The 21,940-nt window shown below is 45.3% G+C and overlaps 1 protein-coding gene across 2 annotated transcripts in view; it reads right to left on the reverse strand.

Annotated features, from left to right (window-relative positions):
- LOC147678388 (beta-galactoside alpha-2,6-sialyltransferase 1-like) overlaps nucleotides 1-7,985 on the reverse strand; it is a 109,632-nt gene extending 101,647 nt beyond the window's left edge. Inside the window, exon 1 of one of the 2 annotated variants that reach the window (XM_086945983.1) lies at nucleotides 7,747-7,877. The gene's annotated coding sequence lies outside the window, so the exon portion shown is untranslated. Of the gene's footprint in view, nucleotides 1-7,746 lie in introns of both variants that reach the window. The other variant, XM_086945984.1, reaches the window with a different exon arrangement.
- Nucleotides 7,986-21,940: the final 13,955 nt, after the last annotated feature.

Raw genomic sequence — 21,940 nt, forward strand, 5'->3', positions numbered from 1 at the left:
CTCCACTCTGTTTTTGGTTGGTGGATGTGGTGTGTCGAAAGCGGGGGAGCAGGAGAGCACTGACCTGTGCGACTGGACCCTGCTCAACCCCTCCACTCAACTCCTCTGCTCTTCCAACTCCGCTCCCTATAGCCAATTTTGCGCTACCTCCAACAGGCGGCTGACTACTAGCTGCACAGGGGACCTCCACCTTCTTTGCAAGTGGGCACGGCCAGATCGGAGTCACTGGCTCTCTCTCAAAGTAAAACTTAAGATGACTCTCTTCACTTTTGTTGTGGGGTAGGACAGTAGTGGGGTTTTAGGGGGCTTAAACTGCTCCACTCATCCAGCCTACATGATCCATTGGGGGGTGCAGATGATGCTTGTTAATAGGAAAGCTGAAAAGGAAGACTGAATATGGGGCTGAAGGGAGAAGGCTGAGGGGGTGGGGTGTGTGGAGGGGCGCCTTCCACTCAACCCCACTCGACCCTACTCTGTCCTGCTCGACTTAGCACAGCTCCCAAGAAGCACGCCAGTTCTCACTCCGCGTTGATGGTGGCACCCGCACGTTGTTTGCAGCTCGCAACTCACTCGTAACTCACCCCCGCCCCGCCTCACCTGCAGCCACGTTCGCCCCCACTGCGGCATCAGCGGTTTTGGTAGTGACGATAACGGGTGATGGCTGAGGGCTTGGTGGTTTTATGGTTTGGTGACTGGGGCTTTACTCGTCGGCTCAAACGCTGCCTGCTGCTTCTACTTGTGCCCCGCCTTGCCTTGCCTTGGCCTGCATCTGCTCTCAGCGTGGCTCAGTGCGGCTCGGTGCGGCGGCGGCACTGCTCACACGCTGCCACACTGCCCGCAGCTTCCTCCCACACCCCGCCCTGCGCAGTCTTGGGCCGCGTTCTCCTCTCGCCATTCTCTGCACGGCTCTCGGCAAGGCGGCAGCGCTCTGCTCTGCTCAGCTCCGCTCGGGCCTCTGGGTGCAGTGAAGACGTGTACAGGACTCTGCAAGCTCCTCCGTCTGAGTGAAACTCCGTACGTGAGATGAGGACAGGTTAGTGCTGGATTTTCCACAGTGTAATACCCACAGATATCCAGTATGGGATGGCCAACCTTCATAAGTAATTTTTCTAAATCTAGACTTTTATACCTCCTCGTTGTATGTTTGTGGGTGCTTCCTCCGCAGCACACAGGGCTGTTATCATAAGATATTGAATTCCATGCACAATAACCTACCAAAGTTTGTTTACTCATGAGGAAGAAAGAAGGCATGAGGGAGGGCACGGTAAGAAAGTAGTCTGTGCAGTAAAGGGGCTAGTAGCCATGGAAGGACACAAATGACGACATGGCCCGCATAAGGAGAGACTCACAAGCCTACAACCAATTGGAAGGCAGCATTTAATACACAAGCCAATGAAAAAGATGGGCGGAGAGAAGGCGGAGACATGGCCCGCATAAGGAGAGACTCCCAAGCCTACAACCAATTGGAAGGCAGCATTTAATACACAAGCCAATGAAAAAGATGGGCGGAGAGAAGGCGGAGCTTCCACGCTATACTGAATACTGAATGCATGCAGCAATGCTGGACTCAACCTAAAAATAAAGTAGGGACAGAATGGCCAACAGTAGAGCTGCCTGCCTCCACACATGTGAGCCATAAGCAGCATCAATGCAAGCTTCCTTCAAAGGTAAAGTAGGTACAGTATGGCCAACAGTAGAGCTGCCTGCCTCCACACACGTGAGCCATAAGCAGCGTCAATGCAAGCTTCCTTCAAAGGTACAGTACGGACAACATTAGAGCTGACTGCCCTCCACAAACATGTGAGCCGTAAGCAGCTGCAGTGCAAGCTTCTTTCAGAGGTAAAGTAGGTACACTATGGGCAACAGTATGTGTACAGTATGGGCAACAGTACAGCTGCCTGCCCTCCACACACATGTGACCCCTAAGCAGCGGCAATGCAAGCTTCCTTCAAAGGTAAAGTAGGTATAGTATGGACAACAGTAGAGATGCCTGCCCTCCACATACATGTGAGGCGTAAGCAGCAGCAATGCAAGCTTCCTTCAAAGGTAAAGTAGGTACAGCATGGACAACAGTAGAGCTGCCTGCCCTCCACATACATGTGAGGCGTAAGCAGCAGCAATGCAAGCTTCTTTCAAAGTTAAAGTAGGTATAGTAGGGGCAACAGTAAAGCTGCCTGCCCTCCACATACATGTGAGCCATAAGCAGCTGCAATGCAAGCTTCCTTCAGAGGTAACGTAGGTAGTGTGGGCAACAGTAGAGCTGCCTGTCCTCCACAAACATGTGAGCCGTAAGCAGCAGCAGTGCAAGCTTCCTTCAGAGGTAAAGTAGGCACAGAACGGGCAACAGTAAAGTTGCCTGCCCTCCACCAACATGTGAGCAGTAAGCAACAGCAGTGCAAGCTTCCTTCAAAGGTAAAGAAGGTACAGTACGGACAACAGTAGAGCTACCTGCCCTCCAAACACATGTGAGCTGTAAGGAGCTGCAGTGCAAGCTTACTTCACAGGAAAAGTAGGTACAGTACTGGCAACAGTAGAGCTGCCTGCCCTCCACAGACATGCGAGCTGTAAGCAGCTGCAATGCAAGCTTCCTTCAAAGGTAAAGAAGGTACAGTATGGGTAACAATTTAGGTACAGTATGGGCAACAGTACAGCTGCCTGCCCTCCACACACATGTGAGCCATTAACAGCAGCAGTGCAAGCTTCCTTCAAAGGTAAAGTAGGTACAGTACGGACAACAGTATAGCTGCCTTCCCTCCACAAACATGTGAGCCGTAAGCAGCGGCAGTGCAAGCTTCCTCAAAGGTAAAGTAGGTACAGTATGGACAACAGTACAGATGCCTGTCCTCCACACACATGTGAGCCATAAGCAGCGGCAATACAAGCTTCCTTCAAAGGTAAAGTAGGTACAGTATGGACAACAGTATAGCTGCCTGCCCTCCACAAACATGTGAGCCGTAAGCAGCGGCAGTGCAAGCTTCCTCAAAGGTAAAGTAGGTACAGTACGGACAACAGTATATCTGCAGGCCCTCCACAAACATGTGAGCCATAAGCAGCCGCAATGCAAGCTTCCCTCGTGTACAAAACAGGAGTGCTAGCGACGCCAGCGCTAAACAGGTCAGGCGGGCACACCAGCACAAAAAAGTAGAAATGGCCATCAGCAATGCAAGATTCCCTTTCACACACATGTACTGCAAGAGTTGTGTCAGGGTAAGCATCAATCATGTGTATATAACGGGCGCACAGCAGCCATCAACAATGCAAGCTTGCCTCTGTGGTAAGACTCGCAGCAGTGTGAGCATACTTCAGAGGTAAAGTAGGGACAGTATGGTCAACAGTACAGCTGTCTGCCTTTACAACCCTGTGAGCCATAAACAGCAGCAATGCAAGCTTCCCTCATGCACAAAACAAGTGGGGAGGGGACGCCAGAGCGAAAGACGTGTATCAGGGCAGTCAGTACAAAACAGCTGGGCAGGGCTTTCGCAATGCAAGCTTCCCTTTCACGCACATGTACTGCAAGAGTCGTTTCAGTGTGGCATGTAATCTTGTGTACATAACCGGTGCACATCAGCCATCAACAATGCAAGCTTGCCTCTGTAGTAAGACTAGCAGCCTTGTGAGCATTCTTCAAAGAAACGAAGAAGGTACGGACTCCAGGCAGAAGCAGTGCAGACATACCTCAGAAATGCACAATAGACACAGCAGGGTTTGCCGCAATTCAAGCTTCCGTTAAACACACAGAACAGTTGCAGTATGGCTGCAGCAATGCTTGAAACCCTTAAAACACAAAGAACAGGTGTATCACAGCTGCAGCAATGCAAGAAACCCTTAAAACACAAAGAACAGGTGCATTACAGCTACAGTAATGCAAGCTTTCCTTGAACACAAAGAACAGGTGTATCACAGCTGCAGCAGTGCAAGCTTCCTTTAAAACACAAACAACGGGTACAGCATAGCTGCAACAATGTGAGAAACCCTTAAAACACAAAGAACAGGTGCATCACAGCTGCAGCAATGCAAACTTCCTTTAAAACACAAAGAACAGGTACCGCATAGCTGCAGCAATGCAAGAAACCCTTAAAATACAAAGAACAGATACATCACAGCGGCAGCAATGCAAGCTTCCCTTAAAACATAAAGAACAGGTACAGCATTGCTGCATAAATGCAAGAAACCCTTAAAACACAATGAACAGACACATCACAGATGCAACAATGCAAGCTTCCTTTAAAACACCAAGAACGGGTACTGCATAGCTGCAGCAATGCAAGAAACCCTTAAAACACAAAGAACAGGCACATCACAGTTGCAGCAATGCAAGAAACCCTTAAAACACAAAGAACAGGTGTATCACAGCTGCAGCAATGCAAGAAACCCTTAAAACACAAAGAACAGGCACATCACAGTTGCAGCAATGCAAGAAACCCTTAAAACACAAAGAACAGGTGTATCACAGCTGCAGCAATGCAAGAAACCCTTAAAACACAAAGAACAGGCACATCACAGTTGCAGCAATGCAAGAAACCCTTAAAACACAAAGAACAGGTGTATCACAGTTGCAGCAATGCAAGCTTCCTTTAAAATGCCAAGAACAGGTACCGCATAGCGGCAGCAATGCAAGAAGCCCTTAAAACACACAGAACAGGGACTGCGTGACTGCAGCAAAGCAAGAAGCCCTTAAATCACACTCAACAGGTGCAGCACAGCTGTATCAATGCAAGATATCCTTAAAACACATAGAACAGGTGTGGCATGGCTGCAGGAATACAAGATGCCCTTAAAACAAAGAGCAAGTACAGCATGGCTGCAGCAACGCAAGAAGCCCTTAAAACACACAAAACAGGTACAGCATGGCTGCAGCAATACAAGCTTCCCTTAAAATACAAAGAACAGATACATCACAGCTGCAGCAACGCAGGAAGCCCTTAAAACACACAGAACAGGTGCAGCACAGCTGTATCAATGCAAGATATCCTTAAAACACACAGAACAGGTGTGGTATGGCTGCAGCAATACAAGATACCATTAAAAGAAAGAGCAAGTACAGCATGGCTGCAGCAACGCAAGAAGCCCTTAAAACACACAAAACAGGTACAGCATGGCTGCAGCAATACAAGCTTCCCTTAAAATACAAAGAACAGATACATCACAGCTGCAGCAACGCAAGAAGCCCTTAAAACACACAAAACAGGTACAGCATGGCTGCAGCAATACAAGCTTCCCTTAAAATACAAAGAACAGATACATCACAGCTGCAGCAACGCAGGAAGCCCTTAAAACACACAGAACAGGTGCAGCACAGCTGTATCAATGCAAGATATCCTTAAAACACACAGAACAGGTGTCGCATGGCTGCAGCAATACGAGATGCCCTCAAAACAAAGAGCAAGTACAGCATGGCTGCAGCAACGCAAGAAGCCCTTAAAACACACAGAACAGGTGCAGCACAGCTGTATCAATGCAAGATAGCCTTAAAACACACAGAACAGGTGCAGCACAGCTGCAGCAACGCAAGAAGCCCTTAAAACACACAGAACAGGTGCAGCACAGCTGTATCAATGCAAGATAGCCTTAAAACACACAGAACAGGTGCAGCACAGCTGTATCAATGCAAGATAGCCTTAAAACACACAGAACAGGTGCAGCACAGCTGTCTCAATGCAAGATAGCCTTAAAACACACAGAACAGGTGCAGCACAGCTGTGTCAATGCAAGATCCCTTTAAAACACACAGAACAGGTGTGGCATGGCTGTAGCAATACAAGCTTCCCTTAAAATACAAAGAACAGATACATCACAGCTGCAGCAACGCAGGAAGCCCTTAAAACACACAGAACAGGTGCAGCACAGCTGTATCAATGCAAGATATCCTTAAAACACACAGCACAGGTGTGGCATGGCTGCAGCAATACGAGATGCCCTCAAAACAAAGAGCAAGTACAGCATGGCTGCAGCAACGCAAGAAGCCCTTAAAACACACAGAACAGGTGCAGCACAGCTGTATCAATGCAAGATAGCCTTAAAACACACAGAACAGGTGCAGCACAGCTGCAGCAACGCAAGAAGCCCTTAAAACACACAGAACAGGTGCAGCACAGCTGTATCAATGCAAGATAGCCTTAAAACACACAGAACAGGTGCAGCACAGCTGTATCAATGCAAGATAGCCTTAAAACACACAGAACAGGTGCAGCACAGCTGTCTCAATGCAAGATAGCCTTAAAACACACAGAACAGGTGCAGCACAGCTGTGTCAATGCAAGATCCCTTTAAAACACACAGAACAGGTGTGGCATGGCTGCAGCAATACAAGCTTCCCTTAAAATACAAAGAACAGATACATCACAGCTGCAGCAACGCAGGAAGCCCTTAAAACACACAGAACAGGTGCAGCACAGCTGTATCAATGCAAGATATCCTTAAAACACACAGCACAGGTGTGGCATGGCTGCAGCAATACGAGATGCCCTCAAAACAAAGAGCAAGTACAGCATGGCTGCAGCAACGCAAGAAGCCCTTAAAACACACAGAACAGGTGCAGCACAGCTGTATCAATGCAAGATAGCCTTAAAACACACAGAACAGGTGCAGCACAGCTGCAGCAACGCAAGAAGCCCTTAAAACACACAGAACAGGTGCAGCACAGCTGTATCAATGCAAGATAGCCTTAAAACACACAGAACAGGTGCAGCACAGCTGTATCAATGCAAGATAGCCTTAAAACACACAGAACAGGTGCAGCACAGCTGCAGCAACGCAAGAAGCCCTTAAAACACACAGAACAGGTGCAGCACAGCTGTATCAATGCAAGATAGCCTTAAAACACACAGAACAGGTGCAGCACAGCTGTATCAATGCAAGATAGCCTTAAAACACACAGAACAGGTGCAGCACAGCTGTCTCAATGCAAGATAGCCTTAAAACACACAGAACAGGTGCAGCACAGCTGTGTCAATGCAAGATCCCTTTAAAACACACAGAACAGGTGTGGCATGGCTGCAGCAACGCAAGAAGCCCTTAAAACACACAGAACAGGTGCAGCACAGCTGTGTCAAAGCTAGATATCCTTAAAACACACAGAACAGGTGCAGCACAGCTGCAGCAATGCAAGCTTCCATTAAAACACAAAGAACAGGTGCAGCACAGCTGTGTCAATGCAAGATCCCTTTAAAACACACAGAATAGGTGCAGTATGGCTGCAGCAATACAAGAAGCCCTTAAAACAAAGAGCAAGTACAACATGGCTGCAGCAACGCAAGCTTCCCTTAAAACACAAAGAACAGGTGCAGCACAGCTGTGTCAATTCAAGATATACTCAAAACACACAAAATAGGTGCATCACAGCTGCAGCAATGCAAGATATCCATAAAACACAAGAACAGGTACAGCACAGCTGCAGCAATGCAAGAACCCCTTAAATCACACAGAACAGGTGCAGCACAGCTGTATCAATGCAAGATCCCTTTAAAACACACAGAACAGGTGCAGCACAGCGGTGTCAATGCAAGATATCCATAAAACACACGAACAGGTGCAGCGCGGCTGCAGCAACGCCAGCCCATTCACACAATAGAGAGGCTAATTAATGCTCTGCGAGGTGCGCGAGACGTAAACGCAGAGATGAAGGACAAAGGAAGGTGAACTCGTGGTCAAGGAAGCGCGGGTCGGGATGGAGAGGGGACGCGGACCAAGGGGAGTGCGCGGACGGGGGCCAGGGAAGAGCAGGGGCTCGCGCGTGTACTCACTCACCTGCCCCAGCGCCCGACTCCCGTATTGCCAGCAGACGAATTCCTGAGGGGGCATGCTGCTGAGTGAGTGACGCAGACGAGGTGCTCAGGGAATCAATCACAAGGCATCGGCAGCCAATGGGGCTGTGGGCGGGGCGGAAGATAAGAGCTGTGCTGACGGGTGCCGCGAGGACACCGAGAGAAGCCGGGGAGGAGAGACGGCCCGAGGGTGTGTGTGAGAGAGAGAGACGGTCGGGGAATGCTAAACAGCAGACGGGGCCGAGAATAAGGAACATCAGATGCTGGGAGGAGCAGGAAGCAGCCACCGCAGCATCGTCACGTGACCAGCGGTATCAATGCAGAGAGGAGGACTACGGGAGGCAAGGATGGAGCGAGGACCAGTGAGGCAGGGCGATAAGGATGAGGGAGGTGATGAGGTGGCGGCTGGTGAAATTTGAAGGTGGTAGGGCCAGAGCTTCAAGATGTACTTCAAGCGGAAAACATGCACATCTTTTCAGAATCTGTTTTTATCTGTGCTCGGATTTCTCATTTAGGACTGAAAAACAGAAATGCAGCTGCGCTTTCGGGGTAGTGAGATGGTGGACGGGGTAGGGGGGATGTGGGGGGGGGGGGGTGGGGATGAGAGTCAGATTTTTCAACACATCATGTTAATATATACCTTATAAAACAAGCAGGGCGCAGAAGATGGGCTTAAGTGGCAATGGAATGGGAGAGAAAGGTGGATTGTTAGAAGAACTAAGGGAGAGTAAACCATTCATTTGCAATGTAAACAACATTTTTGAGGACTTTCAAAACAAAGAGGTGAGAAAGAGTGTGTGTGCGTTTCTGTCTGTGTGTATGTAAAAATCCCAGGTCAAATCCAACAGTCACCTCACCATACCAGACTTAAAGCACCTCTACCCACCCATTCAACAGAAAATACATTAAGGGGTGTAACACCCCAAACACCCTCCCACCCCCGAAGCTAGGCACCTGATTTCATGTTTCCACATCTGCCTAACTTGATGAAAACAGTAAGCTTGGTAAAAACAGTTGCAGCCTATATTTCCCTCATTAATGTGTGGAGAGGAGTGGGGGGGGGGGGTGACCTTCCCTTTCAACAATAACCCTGGCATATTCTGGTAAAATAGATTATTTGAGAAGCAAAACATGAGGGGGCTTAAGGGGCAGTGGGAAGGGAAAGCAGTGCGGATTGTTAGGGTTACTTGAAAGACAATATGTTGTAAAATAACCAACAGTTATAAGAACTTCAAAACAGAGAGGACAGCGAGTGTATGTATGTATATTTTGTCTGTTTGTGTGTGAATGTAAAAATCCTAGGTTAAATCCGACAGCCACCTCACCATACCCAACTGAAAGCACCTGCACTCAATTATTTACTAGAGAATACACTTGTTCGGTGCTTAATTTGAGCCGGTGCTTTCTGGTGCTCGGCACCAGCACTTAATTGGTATCCTGTGCTTGGCACCTGCACCTAATTGTCAACACCATACTTAGAGCAGTCCACCACATGGTGGCGCTGCTCAACTAATTTAGAGATGAGCAGAACAATGGTTGTTTAGGAATACAATATACATTAAAATGGCTCATACCTGCCTCCCCAGCCATTCCTTTAGCTTTGGGGACCTGGAAAAATCTGATTGTCGCATTTACATGCGAGAGAGATGGTTAGTAGCTGTTTTGGCAGCGATGACAAGGGCAAAGGGTGGTGCATGCTGCAGGGCCTCCTGGTCCGAGCCCTGGTACTTAATATTTTACAAATTAAGCACTGCATTTATTGGGGGGTATTAACACCCCAAACAGCCCCCCGAAACTATGCCCCTGCTAGAAACGTGTGTGCATGTTTTTCATTCAAAGTACGGGACTGCAGCAACAACAAAACGTCAATCAACTGTCGGTTGTTGTTGCTGAAGTCTCGGACGGTTTACTTTTACTGAACTAGCAGTGCACGATGAAGACACTTGCCTGTTCAGAGGAGACAGTTTGGGAAGTAAATAACGTAATAATAAAACCACTCAATAGAATCGGCTGAGCTGGGGAAAGAGGAAGACCTGTTTCTCAACCGACAACGCGCTTGATCTTCAATAATTCTAACTAAATAAAATAGAAACCAAGGATCAGAATGCCGGTCTCTTTCCGCAGCCTGCCACTTTTAGCTTTAAAATGGAAACCAACGGTGGGTGATAGTGGAGGAGGCGGAGCCCTCACTAAGCTGGTCACCACCTGCTCGGTCTGCCTCACCCTGGCCCTTTGCTTGAAAGGTGGTATGCTAACCCCACCCTGGGCCACATCAGTAAAAGCCCAAATGGAAACCGATTCATCACTGCTGAACCTAGCCTCGCCCGTCACTGTGATGTCACTGACCTGGCTTGTGCCTTCATAGAGGGACATTTGCAGGGCTCTACTTTCCTTGCTTGGGACTATCCATGCCGTTGCGGCGAGACGACCGAAGAAACCTCTCCAGGTTCACGACTTTGGAACCTACAAACGACTGTGGGAGGAGGAAGCGACCCGACTTCCCTTACCAGAAATTCTAAGCACCGGAACGTGAGACATCACTAATAGGGGATTCCATATTGTCCCTACCATCAGGTCTGTTTGAAGACTTTTAAAACTCCAAAAACGAAAACGAATCCCCCTATATTCAATTCCAAGGACAAGTAGAAAATTCAACCGTCAGGAACAAGAAACACAAACTCGGTCTATAAATCTAGAGGATCCATGCGTGCGCTTCCTGTGAAAATTTTAGTCGCCCTGAAGAAACTCCCTGGTAGGGAGTGAAACGCGTTGGCTGATTTATTTGTAAAGTGCACGGTGATTACTTTTAAAAAAATGAACAATAATAAATAAAGAACTTTTCTACATACACAGCAACTATCTTTCTGGACTTTTTCCTGGTGCGCCCCATAGAAAACCAAACAAAGTACTTTTTGATCTGGAAAGCACAGCGACGCCAATTAGCAGCTGACTTCGGGGTTGGCGGCACAAAACTTTACAGACTTTTTGGAACTGGGTTTTAGGTGCGGCATCGTAGGGTCCGCTGCTATAATCTCATTCCTCCTCTCCATGATGGCAGGGCAATGCCCATCTCGCCCTCAAGTACGATTCACCCATGGTAGAAGAGCTCCATCACTGAGGTGGTACATGCTGTGGGGAGTTATAGAGCAAGAGAGGTGGCGGAGGTAGGAGACGGGGCCTGCATCACTCAGGGTGCGTATGGCGAGGTGAGCAGGTGAGAGTGCCTGGGTGAAACCGTGAGAATCCTTCATGCACGAGAATCTATTACTAGTGGGAAGGAGGCAAAATGATGGGGAGAAGATGTTACGTTATGAAGGAGGAGACCTTAGAAGAGGAAATGAGGAGGAGAGGAAGGACAATATAATTGAGGGGCTGTGAGGTGGGGTACAAGGGAGATAGAATTAGGTAAACAGGAGTGAGCGGCAGGCAAGGATAATCAGAGGACATCTGTATACACCCTGTCACACACATATATGTATGACAGACACAGAGGGGCAGGTGGATGGACAAACCAAAAGACAGATAAACAAGAAGCAGGACAGACAGTCAGAGAGTAAAATAGACAGGTAGGCAGGCAGGCAGGCAGCAGGCAGGCAGATAGATAGATAGATAGATAGATAGATAGATAGATAGATAGATAGATAGATAGATAGATAGATAGATAGACTGATTTATTTCCAGGCAGGCTAAGAGAAAGATTCCTACAGGGAGAGAAAATCAGATACATATTTCAGGTCAAAGTCAGAAGGAAAACATTTCATCAGAGCCGAAGATGATGGGGGAACTGAGGGAGGAAAGTAGGACAGATAAAAGGAACGCTTTTATATTGGGCATTCTTCAGGACCAAAAAGAATATGTCACTCTGCATTCAAATAATTAAGATAATATTCAACAAATACAGAGGAGATTCCTGAAAATGGTGCCTGCTGAGTCTGTGTCCCTGATAGGCAGTGAGATGACAGAACATGTGTGAATGACGCAATGGGTCAAATTTCAAAGGTAGCATTGCCACTGGAACGTCACTTTTCCCAATGTTCATTGTTGATAGGGCCTTGGATCACTGATCATTTCAGTGTAGAGCCACTTGAAGTGGCTTAACCTTGCCTTGCTAACGAGGCACACTTGGACTCTATACTTAGTGTCAATGTGGTGGACGATGGGTGTCCAGCCGAAACACATTTTAAGAAAGATCCTTCACCAAATGCATGAAGTACAAATGTTGTAGAACGAGGAAAAATGCAGTGTAAATAAAATGTTTGTTTGTTTATTTACATAGTTGTGCAGTATTTTTCTGGATACATCCAGGCAGCAAAACGCCATGAGTGTCTGTGCAGGAAGAGGCACCTCACAATGGATGATCCAACATCTCCCATACGCAGGCACACTTGCATTATGGTGCAAATGTGCCTGCATTTTGCACTATGCATCAATATATTACACACATCCAAATGCAGTACATGTCAAAACTACGGCATAGCCTGTGCTTCCATAGTGAGAGAACGCAGTGTTAGCCTTCTTGCCCTAATGCTGGCCTACACCACTGTAGTTGTAAATATGCACAAATGGCTCACATACATTGACCTAAATAAATAGTGGTACACTACATTGATGAACTGTCAATGTCTCATCAAAGTATATACACAAACCAGTCCAACCCAAAGTGCAATGTCAAAAAATGTCAAACTGTGATTAACTTATTTAGTTGGGAGAGTCAAATGTAGTGATTTACATAGTTCAAGACACAGGCAACTAAGTACCACCCAATAGCCCTACATCAGGGAAACAATGCCGTGAGATCTCAATGCCTACATTACCTACAGGAGTGCACTGGTTCCGTCACAGCTGCAGAAAGGGTCAAGGGCTGCGGTGCACCACCGGCGAGTGGGGAAGGGGGGGGGGGTACCTGTTCGGGCGCCAAATTAGGTACCTATGCTAAACCTACATGTAAAAAACTATCCTGACCTACACTATTCTAACTTATGCTAATTATACTAAACACTAACCTACATACCTTAGCTTAACTTATACACATAACAACATATATGAAATATCAACCCTCCTTCCCCCCTTAAGGTACATGTGGAGACAGGAGAAAGACAACTTAACCTAAACATACAGTAACTAAACATATTTCCTAAACATATATATATTTTTTGTCTTTATTTTTTATCAAACAAGTACAAAAACATTAACCCCCCACCCAATGGAAAAGGAAGGTGGGTTAACACCTCCGCCATGTCTCTTTCAACTGATGCCACCCTAACATTTAGGTCCAACAATAACCTGCAGAACCCTATGGTATGAGGGGTAGCCTGTCTCCGTGTGGCCGGTGGTGCTCCTGCAGCCAGTTGGGCAGCAGCAGTTGGTGGGGCAGGTGTTGTTGTTGCAGCTGGTTGAGTAGCTGTAGTTGGCAGGGCGGGAGGTGCTGGTGCAGCCGGTTGAGGAGCTGACGTTTGTGTGTCAGGTGGGGCAGGTGCTGCATGTTGTTGACCTGCAGATGGCACTGATTGTGGGGTTACATATTATATGCCCGAAGTGTTGGGAAGGTTTTCACTGTCACTCTGGTACCTCCAAGCGGCAGGCAGCACACCACTCTGGTTTGTGGGTCTTGGGGCACCCTGGGGAATGGCTTTCTACCGTCCTGTTGCCCTCTCCTCATTGTACCTCTTCTCCATTGCATGGTACCCCTTTGCAACTCAGCGGATATGCTTGTATCGGTCCTTACACTGCTTAAATATCCTGGCTGCCTCCGGTGACATGGTGTCTGTAATGAAAGACACACATGATAAGATATAAGAACCAGGACTAAGGTCCAGCAAGTATCTTCCACACTCAAGTGCACAACAACAGGAACTTTACACTCTTATCATCTGTTTGCTACTTCAAGCATCATCTGGCAAGTCACATGTTAAGCAAAACTCTTTTCACAACCTGACATTTATACCGTCATGGTAATGTATGGTATGGCACATAGCATTGGCAGGGTCCAAGAGCATCAGTGGAAGGTTAGCTAAGTTGAATGATGACATTGAAACAAACTCAGAGAGAGTCTACCAGGGGAATGCACCCAAGAAGACTGATTTACAGGTCCTTTGCAGACCCAGGGCATGACATTTACCCAAAGACATAGGATGCACTGGTTGTAATAGTGGCAGGCCACTAAGCACCAACGTGTTACTCTTACACAACAGTCACCCAAATCATACATTCTCCAACCCCTACATATTTGGATGCATCTCCACAGCTACACAGCAAGGACTCATGCTGTATACATCTACTTTAAGCATCTGAGTACTCTTATGTCACAACTATTTCAAACGCTATGGGCCAGATGTAGGTAAGTTCCATTTACCGATTCTAAAATACCGAATTTTACTGATTCGGTATTTCAAAAACGGTAAATGGTATGTAGGTAAGTATTCGGTATATTTTACCGAATCGGTAATATTCGGTATTACTGATTTGGCATTTACCAATCCGGTAATTCCCATTCATTCCTATGGGCCTGGAGGCCCATAGGAATGAATGGGAAGCCATTCAGTGTTACCGATTCGGTAAATACCGAATCGGTAAAAGGGGGAACATTCTCAAGGGTGGCAGGGTGTTAATGTTGCAACCCTGAATAGTGCATGGGTGCACATGTGGCACACATACATGCCTTAAGGGCATGTATGTCTGACACATGGCACTTCTGAAAAAGCACAAATTTGCTTTTTCAAAGGTTTTCAATATTTATCACCAACTTTTATTTGGTGGTAAACACTGAATCTTAAACTATGCAATGCACTCATTTGAGTGCTCCCTACATTTCAGATTCAGTAATTTACTGATTCAGTATTTTAAGGAATCAGTAATTTACTGATTCCTTAAATTACCAATTCGCTAAATTACTGAATCTGAATTGTAGCCACCTACATCTCAATAGCCTAATACCGGTCGGTAATGGCCGAAATTCGGTAATTTCGGTCTTTACCGACCGGTATTGGGCTACCTACATCTGACCCAAAATGTAATATATTGTGTACATTGGAAGAAAGGGAGCAGTGGTTGAAAGTGTTGTTGGGCACATCACAATGTATCAACCTTGTATTTACTTATTATTCCAGCCAGATGTAGGTATGGGTTAGACCACTTATCCAACATTGTCTCGCACACCAGATCCCATCTTGTGTATGAGGCTGCCTTATTGTAATGATACTTGCCACTGATAAGAGTCGCACCAATGCTCTGATCCTCAGTGACTGCTACATTATGCCAGTGTTTACATGGATTCCATGTCTGGTCATACACATCACCAACATCCCTGCAACATATTGTTGTCTCTATGTCAGAGGTCTCCAAACCGTTCCTAGAGGGCCGTATCCATGCCAGATTTTTAAAATAACTACATGTATCTCAATGGGGATGTCCAAAAAATCTGCCATGGATCCGGCCCTCCAAGACCGGTTTGGAGACCCCTGCTCTATGTACACTGTTAAACACAGATGCACCAGCTGAAGTAACATATACAATTTGCCCTTATGGGCAGGGTGAAAGTGCGACAGGAACTTCCCGAGATTCACATACTCATAGAGTCACCACAGCCTACACCATGGTTATTTTTTCTGTAGCCATACAACATGTACTAATGTACATGTATAATGCTCCCGTGTACACATGCTACAGTACTAAGAAGCCATGTTCCCTTAGGGAGGTGAAAAAGAAGTTGCAGTTGACTACACAGCACTACGCGCATTGCAGGTACATGGTGTAACAACTTCACACAGTATTAATGTCTGTAGAAGCACAAACATGTAACAGCCTCAATTGCAAAGTTGAAGAATGGACCCAATGGATACTGTGGTACGGAACATCAAATTCAAAGAATGTATGTATGGGGGCACCCTTTGAGAAGACTGGTGTAGGAGATGTCATTTAAAATTGGTTCACAATCTGCTCCAATGTGTAGAAAATGCACGGAAGCAAGGAATGTGCCATATTCAGGGGCACCCAACAGTTTCCCAAGAAAACAGTACCATATTTAGCTGCCTATCACCAACGCAGGCACCCTTGCACAATGGGGCAAGAGTTCCTACATTGTCAGGAGTTACAAAACAATGGGGTTGACCAGACACATCACTGGGACCTGGGTAGGATACGGTACAAAAAAGGGGTTGGTCCCAGTGGAAAAACAATATCAAATGAAGATCAACTTCACCTGTTAAACAAATCACAATCAATGCTTATCCTGTTGAACATATTCAATCATGGTTGAACAAATATTGTCATTTTTAAAAGGCAGCACATTTGTCAATAAAATTGTGCAGATGTGCCCCAAAGGGGAAGGAGGGGAATTGCGCAACAATGTGCAAAAGTGAGGGTAAGTGAGAGAGGGAGGGCAGTGAACAGTATAAACATCCAAAACATAAAAGGCCCATCCAGCCTTAACCAAGGCTAAATTATTTACACAACTATAATGTTTGAAAAGCCACGGTGAGTCTATCGCTGTATCTATATTTGGTAAATAAAACATAGAGCTGTCGACGTTTCGGCCCAAGGTTTGTGTAGGGAATTCTGGATCTTACAGAAGGGTCTTCATCAGGAGGACCGTGGGGGGCACCCTAAGTCCACCAGGGCATGTGGTGGAGAAAAATAACAATGAAGGGCCCGCAGGCTCCATGGTCAGAGAGGGACAGATTCTTTGTGAAAAATTTAATGGTTTTGATTCATATCTTTACTTTAATGTTGTGGGAAGGCACGATCAATTCAAGACGCTTCAATTATCTCAAACCATAATACACGTCAGTTTGCTACCAGTGCATTGTCAGGAGGCAGCTATTTTTGCACCAGTGCAGGGCCAAGTACTGAACTGAGCTGTAGTGTTATAAGTATGGTGCAGGGGTGCATTTCCGAACTTGGGATGCGCAGCGTTAAGCCAAGAAGGCTAAAGCTGCACTCCATCACTTCATCATATTTATAACCCAAAGTCTTCTCATGATGATGCCTCGTCATGGTAGAGGTGATATCCATGTCATGCACACCCAGAGTGTGTTTCACAACATACCGGACAGTCATCAAAATCAATCTCTTTTTGGCAAGCAACATACATGGACTAAGGCACTCACCAGTAGCTTGGGGGTCCCAGAAGGCATCAATGTCACCTTGAGTGAATAGTGGTCGTCCTGCTGTGACACAAGAAAAATGAGTATTTATCAGTCATGAGGTGGCACCTGAGTCATGTTCACTATTGAAGTCATCTACATACAAATTTGAAACTATTACATTCATGTCTCGGTTCATGTTGCCTACATGAAGGGATGTGAAGTGACTTTCTGACTCACAACACATGACCAATGCAGGATTGTGGAGTATGAGACAACCTTGCAACAACACATGATTATATTGTGACTACAAATTAAGGGACACATTGCCCCATATTGCCACCACAGCATCACTTTATCTTGACAGTGTGGTGGCGATAGGGGCTTTGCCTTATTCACAAGGCGGCGTTAAGTCACTTAACGTCGCCTTGTGAAAAAGGCATCCTTTCAGGCTATACTTAGCGTGAAGCGGACAGGCAATAGGTGTTGTGGTGGGTGTTCCCCTTTTACCCTTGCACAACGAGGATAGAAGTTTATTTTCATCCAGTTTTTGCTCTTTCCATGTGTGCAGCACACTTAGAGACAGCAAAACACCATTAATTGCTTATTGTGCAGGAAGGTGACCTTTCCTGCAGATAAACAAACATCGTTGTACTGGGCGTTGTAATTATTTAATTTTTTGATTTCCGCTGTGACCTCTTAAGGGAATAGTGGCATGTGTCACCCGGGGCACATTGGGCCTAGTGGTTCGGGAGTGGGCCATGCATGCCTCTGGGTGCACCCTCCAACTGGGAACTATGTTATAATATATTAGACATAGTGTTGTACACATCTGAGTAATCAAGTTCCAGAATCTAAGTACACCAAATGATAGGTTTTGATTTGTGTTGTTTTATAACATATGTACTATATTGGCTCCAACGGTGTCACATTTAGGACATTTAGTACGTTCATTATACAAAGCATTTGGGGCCCATTTAAGAATCACTTCCGGGGTATGATATATTAAACAAGAGGTTTTAAATTGTTGCAGTCTTAAGCTTGCCGATTGTACCAAATTATTAATTCTTGTCAGAGAGTGGGCAATCTGATCTGGATAGATTGATAAACCCAATTTAGAGCTCCACTTCTCTGCTAATTTGGAACAGTCTTGTTTTATATAAGAAGTTAAACAACTATACCCAGCACTTATTGCTGATTTCGTTGTAGACGAGTATAGGCATTCCCAAATGTCCGAATCTGAAATCGTTAGAACTTTCATCCGACGTATCAAAAAGTCGTGTATTTGAATGTATTTATACCTCATGGGTTCGGTCAGATGATATATGTTCTTTAGTGCCTCAAAATCTAAAAAACCATTAGTCCCATAAAGATCGCCTAGTACTATGATACCGCAAGTAGACCAAACATTAGCCCGGCCATCGTTAAATATCCCAGGGAGTCCCGGATTACTCCAGAGTCGTAGTCTTGAGTGAAAAACGGAGGTTTTACAAAAAACCAAAATATTAAACCAAATTTTAGCTATGTCTCGTGCAGTCTTGAATTTAACTCGTATGTAATAATTTGGGTCATTTAATCTGAACAAAAACATTCTAGCATCTAAATTCAACATAAGGGTATGGAAAAAAATTTGCGAGTCCGAGCTAAGCAAGGAACGGAGGCGGCCAGTAAACGTGGACCAAAAATACAGTTTGAAGTCTGGGAAATTAAGTCCGCCTGAGTCCGGGATCCTTTAAGTGCTGACAGAGACTTGCAGACTTTCCGGTAACCCCAGATAAAGCTGCTTAAAATTCCGTCGAGCTTCTTGAAAAAAACATTATTAAGAGCCCGATGTAGGTAATTTCGATGTACCTACTCCTAAATACCGAATCATACCAATTCGGTATTTAAGAGTAGGTAAATTGGAAGTAGGCAGATGTAGGTAATTTTTATTTTACAATTACCGATTCTGTAAGATTTGGTATTTACCGATTCGGTAAATACCGAATCGGTATTTCCCATTGATTCCTATGGGCCTTGAAGGCCATAGAAATCAATGGGAAATACTGATTCGGTATTTACCGAAACGGTAAATACCGAATCCTGGCAGGGGGAACGGGGTGTCACTTTGACACCCTGTAGCACCCCAATTGCAGGCTTGTGTGCCATGTGGCACACATACATGCCATAAGGGCATGTCTGTGTGTCACATGGCATAGGTGTACATGCACAGATGTGCATGTACACTGGAATTCGGTATTTTACCACCCTATAGGATTGGGTGGTAAATTAGAAATTCCTAAGGGCATGTGGCACTGCAAACTGTGCCACTTACATATGGATTTACAGAACCGGTATATTTACAGATTCGGAAAAATACTGAAGCGGTAAATTTACCGAATCAGTAAATATACCGATTCTGTAAATTCCGAGCCACCTACATGTCAAAAGCCAAATACCGGTCGGTAACGGCCGAAATCGGCCGTTACCGACCGGTATTTGGCGACCTACATTGGGCCCTCAGTGCCAAAGGAATAGAACGAAATAAATAAAGAAATTTTGGGAGGATTTTCATCTTAATCAAGTTAATTCGGCTAATAATATTTATGGGGAGTTTATGCCATTTTTTAAATAATATCTCAGTCGATTTGACCAGCACATCATAGTTAATATGAATTATGTCCCTGATTTTTTATGACATTTTCACCCCTAAATATTTAGCGGCCCTACAGATACCTTGAACTACAGCCAGAGGCTTATAATTAACCACTATTTGGGTTTTGTTCACATTGAGGTTATAGCCAGAAATATTACCAAATCTTCCGGCTTCGATCATAATTCCCTCCAAAGCCATTGCGACATCGGTGGAATATATCGCAATATCATCCGCATATGCGGTAATTTTTAGATATTGTAGCCCAGAGCGAAATGGCTGGGCCTGAAGTGCTGAAAGAAATGGCTCCATAGAAAGAGCAAAAAGTAATGGTGACAACGGGCACCCCTGCCGAGTGCCCCGAGAAATTGCAAAACTGGAAGATGACAAGCCAGCGTAGCTATTTTTTGCTGTGGGTTGGCCATATAAAGCCCAAATCCAGCTAACAGTTTTACCCCTGAAGCCAATAAAAGACAGCACAGACCAAAGATAGGCCCACCCCACTCAGTGAAAAGCCTTTTCGGCATATAATAAGATCATGCCGAGTGGGGAGGTTTCTGTCTCAGTTATATCAAAAGCCGTAATAGCAGTGTTGATGTGAGTTGTTGTATCCCTACCTAAAACAAAGCCATGTTTTTGCACATTAACAATTTCTGGGATAATCGGGATTAGCCTATTTGCCAGAATCTTGGCAAAGACTTTAGCATCTGTTTTTATCAACGAAGTGGGTCTATATGACCCACACTCCTCTGCTGGCTTGTCGTTTTTAAGAAAGAAGATCATTTTCGCAATATTCCAAGATTTTGGTGCTTTCCCGGTTACCACAATTGCTTGAGTTATTAAAAAGAAAAGTCCTGAGAGCCATCCTTCCGCATCAGACATCTTAGAATATTTGGAAAATAATATTAAAGAAAAATCCAATATGCCTGGCTTAGCACATTTATCGGATGATATTACTGAGCTAGAGATACGGCAAGCCATTCTTACCGTACCCTTGGGGAAAGCCTCGGGGGAAGATTCCATCCCAGCTGAGCTCTATAAAATTTGTATTGAGAAACAATCTCAAATCCCAAAGGAAAATAGTACCCAAAACAATGCACACACATCCAACACAGTTCAAAAGCACTCCACTTTCCAGAAAACAAAGAAGCATTGTCATAGCCAATAGGCCTCGTCTTTGGGACCTTATAAGTGTTGTGCCATGCAGCACATTAACCATTTACCATTGCAAATATTGCAGAATTTCAATATATGTGGATGCGCTCTGTGAGGTAGTGACTTTTTTTTAAGAGGGGGCACAGAAAAACATAACGTTCTGGAAAGAGAAGTTGCTTTTCTGCTCCCTCAATGTGCACCTGACCTACACATGAAGCATGGCTAGATTAAGATAATAGAGCATATAAGAAAATTATGTGGCAACTTCCCTTGAGGGCTCTGCTCATTATTGAATGTTAAAAAGATATATATATATATAGCCACAGGTGAATGGAAAAATACAACTCCAGAAATACAGGAAGTGTCGAAGTGTTGGTATGAGGTGTCGGTGTGTCCTACACTTAATGAAAAAAAGAGTTCAAAACAGCGAAAACAAAGAGATTGCTAACACGATTCCCTGTATGAATTTAAAAGGTCACAGCCTAACACGCTTCGAGTGTGAATGAACAATCATGACAAACTCTCAAGCTATGAGATCACCCCATATAATTGGTGCATGACAAAGATATATTTAGCCCAAATCCACTAACCGTGTCCGCAATGGTGTGCTGTAAGCTTGCACCTCGCACCTCGTTTTAGGGAAGTAAAGGTTTGAATGCCAAATCACATGTTTCTTGTAAACGTAGCCAACATGATCACTTACCATGAAAATAGAAAAAGTACGTGAGAAGGTAAAGGGGCATATGTATCTAAACGAAAATGAAAAAAGAAAAACACACCGAAAGCCATGGGAGTAAGGGCCAGATGTGCAACCCTAAATTGCATGCGCAAACGGGTTTGCGACTTGTTTGCGCATGCAAAATGGCCCTGTGTGCAATTCCTAAATAGTGAGCCGCAATTTATTTGCGATTCACTATTTAGGAATTGCGAGTCACTATTAGGAAGGGACTTTCCCTTCCTAATAGCGTCTGCAATTCAATGTATGAATGTTTTGTGACCACAATTGCGGTCGCAAAACACTCCCAAATTACCACCCTCTTCAAGAGGGCGGTAATGCAGTAGCAATTTGGAAGGGGACCTCAGGGGACCCCTTCCACTTTGTGACTGTGTCTGGAAATATTTTTTAAGGGCAGGCAGTGGCCCCAGGGACCACTACCTGCCCTTAAAAAATGAAACATTCCTTAAAGGAAAACAGGCTGCATTAAAAAAAAAACTGTTTTATTTAAAAGCAGTCCCAGACATGGTGGTCTGCTGAGCCCAGCAGGCCACCATACCTGGGAGGGCCTGTCATTCCCAATGGGCTCACAAAT

This window comes from Lissotriton vulgaris, chromosome 12 (genome assembly GCF_964263255.1).
Source record: "Lissotriton vulgaris chromosome 12, aLisVul1.2, whole genome shotgun sequence".
Classification (NCBI taxonomy): domain Eukaryota; kingdom Metazoa; phylum Chordata; class Amphibia; order Caudata; family Salamandridae; genus Lissotriton; species Lissotriton vulgaris.